The sequence below is a fragment of the Trachurus trachurus genome, assembly GCF_905171665.1.
Source record: "Trachurus trachurus genome assembly, chromosome: 5".
Classification (NCBI taxonomy): domain Eukaryota; kingdom Metazoa; phylum Chordata; class Actinopteri; order Carangiformes; family Carangidae; genus Trachurus; species Trachurus trachurus.
Genome location: NC_139896.1, coordinates 8,300,093 through 8,311,325, shown reverse-complemented (window position 1 = coordinate 8,311,325; position 11,233 = coordinate 8,300,093). Strand labels below are relative to the sequence as shown.

At 41.7% G+C, this 11,233-nt stretch overlaps 1 protein-coding gene across 2 annotated transcripts in view; it reads left to right on the top strand.

Moving 5' to 3' along the window:
• The window catches only part of LOC310986547 (vitamin D3 receptor B), a 31,863-nt gene continuing 20,630 nt past the window's right edge, over positions 1-11,233 (top strand). For both annotated transcript variants that reach the window (XR_014595415.1, XM_083972495.1), the window contains exons 1-3: positions 1-79; positions 607-824; positions 1,181-1,259. The gene's annotated coding sequence lies outside the window, so the exon portion shown is untranslated. The remainder of the gene's footprint in view (positions 80-606; positions 825-1,180; positions 1,260-11,233) is intronic.

The window sequence follows — 11,233 nt, the reverse complement described above, 5'->3', positions numbered from 1 at the left end:
GAAAAAAAAAAGTAATGGCCATCTATTTGGGTCCTGAAGAAGAAGAAGGAGGGATAATTCTCGTCGGACTATCGTAGAGGTGTGTGTGTGTGATTGAGTTTTCTCTACGGTAAGCGTGTGCAGCGTTTTTGCTCCCTCTATCTCCTTAGTAACAGTAACCGTTTTTTTTTTAAATGTGTTTGTAATTTTTTTTTTTCCGTTGGACGTTCGTTCGCACATTCGATAGCACAACGGTTAACAAGCTGGTTGAACTTGGAGCCGCGTTTTAGGGTAAAAGCAGCTAGTCAGCCAGCCAAAACAAGCCAGCAAGCAAACCTTAGCCAGTCAGTCAGTCAGTCAGTCAGTCAGTCAACCAGCCACGCTAACGTTAGCTACTTCACAACGCTGCTTGCTGCTGCGAGAGAGCCTCAGAGAGCCAGCGTCTGAAAAGGGCGTACGAGTTTGACGTTTCCCCCCCTCCTTCTCCTCCTCTCCTCCTCCTCCTCTTCCCCCCAAGTCTCCTCTCTCCTCTCCCACATTTCTGAGTTTTGGTAACAACGCCGTCCTCTCTCTCTCTCTCCCTCTCTCGCTCTCTCTCGCTCTCTCCCTCTCCCTCCTTCAAAAAAGCTAACCAACCTGGCCCAGGCAACAACATGGAGGGGACGACACACTTTGTTGCAAGAAGAGCATGAAGACGACGACGACGACTACGACGAAGAAAAAGAAGAAGACGACCAACAATAACAACAGTAGCAAGAACAGGAGCAGGAGAAGGAGCAACAACGGCGACTAAAGAGGATTAAATGCAACAACTCGGGTCTTGATGGGGAAAAAGTTGAGCTGAGGTATGAAACTCGTGTGCACAGGAGGAATGTTAAAAGTCGATACAGGAGTTATTGTTATGATTATGATTATTATTATAAACAATGTTGCTCAAAAGGGCCACATGAGATCAGGTTGAGCTGTGTAAACATGTGATTTTACTACCGTGCTCTGCTCTATAGGACTGTGCTATAGGACGTGTGTGTGTGTATGTGTGTAGCTATGAAGTGTGTGTGTGTATGTTGCTGTTGAAAATAGTTCAGCGTTACATAAACAGAGGCTACAGCAGCAGGTCAGGTACTACTAGGGTAAAGGCCCACTTCACTTCACTTCACTCACTGACTTGCGACATGCCATTTTTTGCTTTTGTATTGAACAGGATTAACAACTTGGGGGGAAAAACGGAAGAGAGGTTTCAAGTCTACAACCTATTCTACAAGGGCATGCTAAAACCTCAGGTGAGATGACTTTCCATTTACCTGGCGATAATATGGCACTCACTCACTCCACATACGCTACACTGTGTTTGGGCTGTTTCTGCTGTAATCAAGTTCAAACTGATGATGTTTTCAAGTTCAACATTTTATTTTAAATGGTTTTTATAGGCTTGAGCTTGACTTGCGATCATATGTGAGAAAAGAAATACCTGAGGAATACATGATTGGATAAATTGTAAATAATACATTAGAAATCACAGCCATTGGTCTGTGTTGAGAACTGATGAATCTACAGTTTCTGTTCTCAAAACATCAGCACTTTAAAAACTTTGGCTCATTTGATGTGACTTGTCTGTGACCATCCTATAGCCTAAGAACTGACCTCTTACTTTAAGACGTGTGTAATGAAATCAGTTCAATCCAGTATTGTATAGGGTGTTTTCACCACCCCAAATGAGGAGTGCATCATAGTGTTTATAAAATGGAAAAACAAAACCCCTATTAATTATTAATATTATTTATTACATCCCTAGTCACCTTTTTGTAATGTTATCTCAAATATGTGTTTTGTCGATCTAGGGTGTAATAAAATACTGATAACCTGCAAGTGAGTTGAACTGTTATAGTATAGTGTCATGTAACACACAGTCCCAGTTTGACTGTATAGGTCATATTCACAGACAAACACACTGTCATACAGTTGGCAGAGTAAGTGACATGAATACAAATAGTTTATATGTTTACACCTGAGCCACTCACTTCATAAAGTCACGCAGAACTGAGCAACTGAGCAGATAATGACATCATTAATTACTACGAGCGTACTGTCTTTCTCAGCCTCCAGCTATTCCCTCTCTCTCTCTTTCTCTCTCTCTTCCTCTCTCTCTCTCTTTCTCTTTCTCTTTCTCTCTCTGTGTGCTGCTAATCGCCTAAAAGAAAATCTGAAGGGACCAAATACAGCTAACAGCAAGGGGCACATATTCCTACCTACCCTATCTTTCCAGCTTAGAGCTTAAAGCTACATTTCTCACGCCTATCCATTTCTGCTTGCGAAACAGTTTGACACATGAAAAATGGCAGGTTATGAGATGTTGTGTTTTTATATCAGGTGCCTCATTTCATGGTTAAAGAGTATGGTTTCCACCTCTCGACAGCTTAGGTGACTTGAGATGTACGGTAACATATGTTCTGAATTTAAATAATGTGGAAATTTACAAGAGAGCCTGTAGTATTAGAAGGACCAAGAGGCCAAAAAAAAAAAAGCTTTTGAATCCATCTTCAGTGAATTTGTTTGCAGTAATTGAGCACATGCCTGCAAATGGGGATCTATGAAAACGAGCCCACTTTGTGTCTTTATTGACCATAACTGGAGCAGGTTGTTCACGGAGCTGTGTGCCGTGGAGATGGTACAGTCCATTAGGCCTCCTATACAGTGGAATAGCCCGCCCCCTACCCCCTTTCGTGACTACGGTAATTGGTTGCTTCCTCTCACATGTAACCCTATAGAAAGAAAGAGGCTGCTGTACTTAACTGTAAAGACCCTCTTGTATGTACCTCTGTGCATGCGTGATGTTTGCCACATATGTTCACTTTGCCTTTGAGACTAATGAAGTGTTAAGCTGCTCGCCCCTAATGTCTTCGGGTCCTCAATTACCTCCTGTGGTTGATGATGGTTTCAAGGCCAAACACATCACACACAGGTAATGTTTGTTGTATATGGGGCACAAGTCATGCAGAAAAAAGAAAAAAAAAAATTCTTCTTGGAAAGCAAAATATGGGCCGCTACGTCACTGATGTCAAGGCCAGTGGATGATATAGCCTGATTTTCTTTCTTTCTTTCTTTTTGAATTAATAAATCAGTTCTATCTGGAGTTGAGTTTCTTTTTTTATTCTTTTTTTATTAGGGAATAGAAATACCAGTCATTTCTGATTTTTGTCATTTTTCGAAGACGACTATTTCCTGAAAGAGAGACAGTATTTTATGGGTGATTATATAACTTTGACTTGTGGGCTAAGTGCAATTGCGCCCACCACCTCACCCACATGTCTCTTGTCTGTCTGTCTTTCTATCGGTCTGGTATTGTCCGGTCGGTCGGTCGGGCCTTTTTTCTTCGTACGTGCGTGCACACAACTCGGTGTGTGCTTGAGAATGTGCGTTCTCTGTCAAATTCAGCATAGACATAAACAGGACTTTTGGTGTGCGTGTGTTAGTGTGCATGTGTGTGTGTGTGTGTGTGTGTGTGTGTGTGTTTGAGTGGGCCTCTCCCTGCCTCGTCTCTTTCCCCTCTCCAGAGTCCAGCAAGGGGCCCAGCATAAGGGGGCAGGCTGCCGTCACTGCCTCGCTCTCTCTCTCCCCTTGCAGGCCAGCAGTGGGGCCTGGGTAAGGGGGGGAGGAGAGGGGAGGAGAGGAGGGGGGAGGCAGAGACCATAGGGTTGGACACGGGACATGGGACCCCCCACCCACCCCTTCCACCCCCACCCCCCCCCCCCAGTTTAGTCCATCCTGTGTGGGGCACAGGTCACCTTGTCATGTGCTATTACTGCTGCTGTAACATGCTCCCTGTGATCGCAGGAAAAGAGCATGAGATAGACCAGTGGAGGCTGCAGGAGGGTGAATGAGAGAGAGAGAAAGAGAGAAACAGAAAGAGAGAGAGAAACAGAGAGAGAGAGAGAGGGAAGTGAAGGGACAGGACTGGACTAGTCTGCTCAGCCAGTTGTTTAGCTGCATTACAGACTCAGTTTGTCTACTTTGTTGTTCTAAGGTCCACACTGTCTGTTTTTGTCCATTGTTCCCATTCCTCTATCTGTTCTCCTCATGCATTGTTGTTTTCTTTCTTTCTTCTCCTCCTTCTCCTCCTTCTTCTTCTTCTTCTTCTTCTGCTTTCTTTTTTTAAGGAAATTTCTTAACACCAAGCAGATTTGAATTAAACTTCTTTTGTCACAAATCCCAGATCATGTTTCCCTTTAATGGTACTTGTTTTGTTTTTTTCACCCCCACCTTCTTTCCTCTCCTTTAAATTTCCCTCTTCGCCCCTCTTCTGAGATTTTTTTTTTTTTTTTTTGCGGGCTCAGATGTGCTGCTGTTGCTGCTGCTGCTGCTGCTGCTATGTGTGAATCAGAAGAAGCCCATGTATTTCCATTGTAGCCCGGCTCTCTCTCCCTCTCTCTCTCTGCAGCCCGGGTCATTCCAGATCTGATTTGTTTTATGTCTCTTCTGTACTCGTAGTGACCCAGCCCGAGGTATGCAGTAAAACACATCGCCTTATGTTTTCTCCCCTCTCCCTCCAACTCTCTCCACAACTTCTCCCTGTCTTTTTTCTCTCTCTCCCTCGCTCTCTCTCTCTTTTTCTCTCTCCCACTCGCTCTCACTCTCTCCTCTTTTATATCTTTCTCTCACTCTCCCTCTTTTTTTTTCCCCTTTAAGAGAAACTTTTTGGCAGCATGGAACAATTTCAGAACCATTTGTGGGATTGCGTCATGTGATGCCGATGGAGGATGCTCATTGGATTGTCGGAGAGGGCCTCCTTCTCTCACTCAGGCGTTCCACAGCAATCCCTCTCTTTCTTCCCGTGCTGTTATAGGTCTGGATGTGATTCCGACTCTGACTCTTATGTGTTGGGATGTGGTCTGTAAGCCCATTGCTGACATTCTTGGGACGTGATGCCAGAGGTTTTTTATTTCCCGCTTTCCCGTCTCTCTTCTGCACGTCTGTGTGCAGTTAAAACGATCCCTCCTCGAAGCGCTGACTGGATCCTCCTATTTACCCACTTTGTTATATCTTTTTCCTTGTCCTCAATCACATTTCATTTCAACGCCCAAGCACTAATGGCACCACTTAATTAGGTTTGTTAGATGGTGGGCCTTAGTGGGAGGGTGGGTTTTTATACGGTAATCACTTGATATTGACTTTGATGAAACTTAATCTAGCATCTGGGCTGCTTTCCAAATCTTTTTTTTCACGGCTGAGGTCTCGTTTATGTCTCCTCTATAAGTAACAGGCCACCTGACAAGGAAAAAGCCAATGGGCACTTTCCTGTTTGATAATAACATACTTGACAATAGTGCAGCTGGAAATGAAATGGCGAGTAGAACAGAGAGAAATAAGTTACCCCATGAGTGGTATTGGACTCCTGCCACGGTCCACCTTGGCACTTACTCCTGTATGAACATTTCACAGAAGCTCAAACTCCCTGAAGATGCAGTAACTGCAGCAGGAACACATGAATTACTGTATTATAAGGACTACGTTCATCATGCAGCATCACCGGCGAGAAGTGTTACTATTTCTCATATTAGCACTTTACAAGTCTCTGCTCTCTGTTCTTCAGGTTCGCACCATCTGTAGCTGAGACCTAATTTCGAATTGATTGACACCTAATGTCAACTAATTAGAAGGTGCAAGTTGGAAGTATCCATTTGGGACATGGAGGATGCAGATGGTGCAAACAATTTACACTGATAATGTGGCACAGGTTGTGTCATAGACTGAATATATTATGCGAACTTTCGTGGGATATTCCTTCAACTGTAATGAGTTGAAAACCCCTGCCAGGTGTTCGTTAATAAATATTTAATCACCAGACCTTTTTTTTATGTGGTGTTGCTTAAACTCATGTTATCAGAGACATTGTGTTATACGACAAGATCAGTGGTTTTTTAGATGTGTTGATCTTAATTAAGTCCAGACCACCAACGGCACCGCACCCATTTATCTTCCTAGCTGATGACCTATCAACTGTGCAGCATTGACACTTCTGTCAACAGTACCATGTCTTTAAATCCAACCCGGGGACCGGCTATAACGTCAGTCCCTGGATTATGAGACACATGCGTGTCATTTCAGCCATGATGTGAATAAATCAAAGAGGAAAAGATGAGTCACTGCATCACTGCATGCTAAGTAGCACTTGTTCTCCCTCAGCTAGTTTGTTGGGTTAAAATAAAGGGAAACTCCCAAACCTCTCCTGCAACTACGCCACCAAAATTGGGATAATGTCTTTATTTTGCAGCTTTCACCACCCAGTTAAAATGACAAGCTAGAGTCAGTTTGTGGTACTGTGCATAATTACAGCAGACCTCATCTCTTGCTCATCGGCCACTGCTGCCGTGTTTCTCAGATTCCCAAAGCCCAGCCGTGCCTTTTCATTTCTTTATCGCTTGATTTCACAGATAGAAGAGAGTCGATCAGTTACTGCATTTATTTGCCTGATTGATTCGGTTGCGGAGGAGGGAAAAAAAGCGATCACTATAGATAGAAAGCTTCTTCTCATCTGCTAAGAATGATCACTTTACTAGTGTTGCAAGGATGAGCCAATTAATCAATGAGTCAGTCAACAAGAAAAATAAAAATATCAAACATTCCCTGGTTCAAGTTTCTTTCTTGTAAGGATTGGCTTCTTCCCTCTGCCTTATGTCACCGCAATCGAATATCTTTCTGTTTTGCACGTCGCCTTGTGCTGATACTTTTCCCAGTCGCTAACGACTTATTGTGGAAAAGAGAAAGTCATGATTAGATTAATCAATGACGAAAAGAATCGTTAATTGCAGAGATCGTTGGCCTTTTTGTTTTAGCCTTCCAAAAACAAGCCCCAAAAATAATGAATGAACTGTCCGGGTCCTCAGTGTTATTTCCCTGTCGGTGATCAGGAGGGTGTGGTGGTTGTCACATGTGGTGAGCATCCAAACACAATCCAAAAACCAAAACCTTTAAAACCTAAATGTTTCCCAACTAAAAACGACTCGCACCGAGATTTATATCTACAAATATCTGTCTCATACATAATTTAGGTGGCCTGGCCAACAGATATTTTAACAGTGACAATGATAAGTGATCGCGCACACACAAACAGCACGTAATGCCAAAAAATCGGCTCCTTGATTTAAAAACAAAAACAAAAAGATGGGAGTGAAACGGCACCAGCAGAAATAAATCTCACTATAAATGTGATTCCAACATGAAAAGCTAATTGCTTTTTCCCCTGACACTTTTCAAGATGAGGGCCTGTCAGAGATGAGACGTGTATTTATATTTAGCCAGTAATTGAAGTGGCTTATGAGTGTGTATTTTTAGCCAGCTTTTAAAATAACAAAAACAGACTGTTTAGTGTGGACGGCCTCTCTCTCACTCTTTCTCTCTGTCTCTCTCTCTCTGCGTACCCTCTCCTCGTACTACTTCTCCTGTCATATCTGTGACAGCCGGCAGGGTACAGTTGGTCTTTGTGACACAGAAAGTCGCTGTGACAAAGAGGTCACCCCTCCCCTACACGCTTGTATCTATGTATATATCTCTGTCTGTTTTTACTCCATCTCTCCAGCGTTTCCTCCACTCCACTTCTCTCTGGCTGCGTCCCTCTCTCTTGCTCTCTCGCTCTCTCTCCTCCTACACTACTCTCGCTGCGCTCTCCTGTGGGCTGGCATTTCCTCTCTCTCTGACTGCAAACAGCAAATGGCCATTCACACAGTAATAGATGAGAATTCATCCTGAACTATCTGTTGTTGTGAGATGTAACGGACACGTAAGCAGAGTGAAAACATGTCTGCCGTTTGCTGCTTTCAATGGCAATGCAATCAGAAGATGACAGAGGTCGGAGGACACTGTACTGCTGCAAAATTGATGCTTAAATGATTAACAATATGTAATATATAATAACAATTATCTAGTTTATAATTATAAGATTCATATATGTAAAATTAGAGATTGCAAAGTGCTTAAAAAGGCAGAAAAAGGATGATAAAAGCATGTTAAATCCGAATTTCATGCATAAACCAACCTGCATATCCATATAAATACCCAAATGTATCCATAATGGGTAATCCTTATGATTATGCTACACTTTCATCAGTAATTTAAAAGCAGATTTAGATTTAACGAGATTGAGTTTGTTGGTCGGCTTGTTCCAGCTTTACATCAGAAACCTTTATTATGATGTTAAACCGGTCCTTTTTTTTTTTCCTGATTTGTGCTTCAGTAAGACACAAAACAATGAAATCACTCATGTGCAGCGTTAGAACTGTTTCAAGACACAAACCAAATTCAATAAACTGCTTAAGCAATGTAAGAGTTTCAAAATATTTGACATAAACCAACGTATCAGCCATAACAATCGGGTAGAAGTTGTTCTTGTTCAAGAGATTTGTCTCCTTCAGCTGCTCTAAGCTTATTCCTACTCACTCTGGTCATGTGGTTGAGATGAGCTACCTTAATTACCCCTTGTAGTTCTCCGCTTTTCATGGATTTTGGCACAACTCTCAGTTTCAGACACTGCGATTGTCCATGTTTTATCTTCCTTCCCATTGTTTTTTTTTTTTTAAATGATATACAAATGCGCTTGCCGCTTTACTTTGGTTGGCTCATTCCCATCCCAGCCTGAAACTACCGGTGGCCTCAGACTTGATCTCTCCACCGTTTCTTAAATTTTTAATGTGAGTGAAACATAAAGGGATTCTTAATTAAAACATTGACGAGTTGAAACCGTCTGGAAAATGTACGTTATCTGTGACTGAATCTAACCCCAGGACAGAAGTAAGAGGAAGCTAATATTTGACATTCCTGTATGAATTTCTGCTGGCACCATTTCTGTCTTTGTGAATGACTGTTGTGCAGCCATGTCATGTTTGATTAGATGTTAGCAAAGAAGTGTGTGCGTTCTACTTCGTACTTTGCGGTTAGTTTTTCTTGTTTTAGTGTTTAATCACATTGAAATGATTAGCACACAATGTTAAGTTTGTTTTCTTGAAACCCCATTCCCTCTACTTTTACTAAGTAGTTATTACTGTTGAAGCATAAATGACATTTCTACAAAGTTTCATCCAGACTCCTCATATTGTTACCAATAGTTGTTATAGAATAAAATGCTGTATGTATATCACTGCACCGCAGGACCACAGACAGTCAAAATCAATTTAATGAATACGGTATGCTTAAAGCATTAATCTAAATTCAACTCAGAGATGTGAAGTAAGAGATAATCCCTTTGATTATCCCTATCTCAAGGAAATCTTTAATTAACTTACTGTTACATAAACAGTTTCCGACTAACATGTGGCTTTAAGGTCATACGATACAAAAAGTGTCTTATGTCTTGTTCCCCTAGTTTCTTTTCTTCTTTTTATATCAATCAGATTAATTATTTTCTAATGCAGACACACCGTAGCATCATGTTTTATGCTAAAGCTTGGAAAAAATAAAATAATTAATAATAAAATAAATCTTATTCTCAGGAGTAATGTCCGTTGTTCTTTTGCTGTTCCTATAATTCACGGTGAAAACAACTAATTCGACACTACTTTGCTAAACGAACTTGATTTCACGTGGTGGTTGTTTACAAACTGGCTTAACAGGAATGTAACGGACAGAAGAAAACTAATGAATGAAAGTGTTGGCATTTCTTTTGTTTGTTTGGAAAAGATGATGTGGAAAACCAAATCTAAGGATCCGCAGTTGTAAATACAGTCAAAGGTGGTAAATGCATAGTGTCCGTGCTACTAGTCTAGTTACAATCTACAAGCACCAAAGTTGTAGATGCTCCTTTTAAAAAAAGAAAAAGAAAAAAGGTAGTACTCATAAATTTCAGCTTCTGTTAGCCGTCAGGTAAGAAATCCATACTCGGTCGGCCCGTCGTGGAGCTGGACTCAGCCCTGTAAGCTAATCAGAAATCACAGTGTTACTGATTTATCCTTGGGCTTTGTGGCGGTGTAACACACACACTGAGAAGAGTAATATTTTTGCATTATTACAGCAGTGACAGGTTTGATGGATGCCTCTGAAGGCCGTACACACACAATACTTATCTATATCCTTCAACAAGAGTGAGTCGCTCAGTGAGTCGAAGCCTAAAGCCCAAACCCGTCTCCTGGCTTTGCGTGCCCGAGACTGGAATGAGTACAGGTCTGGTCTAATAACCTGATGCATTATTTAGAGCTCTCTCTCAATACTACTGTGCATTTAGTGTAATGGCCTGTCAAGGCTGAATGCAATCACACAGGACTGACTTCACTGATCAGTTGATGATATAGTTAAGGTGAATGCTTGTTTTTCCCTCTTGGTTCACGGTGAGTGATGAGTACCAATGCGTGCTGGGATTAGTCCGCCTGCCTGCCTGCCCGGTCTGCAACCGGGGGGAAACGGATTTTATGCTTTATAATTACGCTGAATAATTATATTGGTCAAGTATTGTGTAACATTTCATTACATGATGGCAGTTAAGAGTTTTGTAGGTAATAGGTTTAGGCCTGCATAAGGGATTTAATATGTTTTTAATTTGCTGTGGACCATCTAGTAAATAGGTTGGGTCACAGTTCTCCATCGATTTTGTCTGTCACCTCTCAAAGTGCCAGCAGGACTAAAGTTTTAACACCGTACATGAGAACAACACCCACTAGGCTTTATTTATTTATCCCCCCTCTCTCCCTTCCTTCACATTACCTGACCATGATTTCTGGTGTTTGTGGGCCCAGCCTGTACAACCACTCCCACTATAAAAGCCACAAGCAAAGTAATCATTGTTGGCAACAGACGTAAACAGACAAGGTTTTGGGGGCACAGGTTGAAACGGTACATTTCTCCACCGTGAAATCAGTTTTATTAAAAACACTGTGATACTCAACAAGTTGCAAGTCAGACAGTTTGGTAAACCCTCAATTGCAGAAAATGGTGATTTCATGAGATTATTTGGTTTGCTTTGGAAACTGCCTGTCGAATTTTGAGGGCTTTCGTACAGACGTGGCTCAGAGAAACGCGGCATAACTCACTGCTATTGCAATTACTGATAATTTAGGCCACAGATTAGGGTTAGAAGAAACCTGTTTCACATTGCTTCACCTGGATACCAAGTGTTATATATCACATAGTTAAATCCTTCAAGGCCTCATCTGGAGGTGTCTTTGCAATAACAACTGTCACACTGTCTGGAATCTGTGAAATTTGTGTAAAACCTTTATAGCCTGGTTTGTCATTTTTTTCAGGACCTTTGACTCAACATGTGTACTTTACCTTT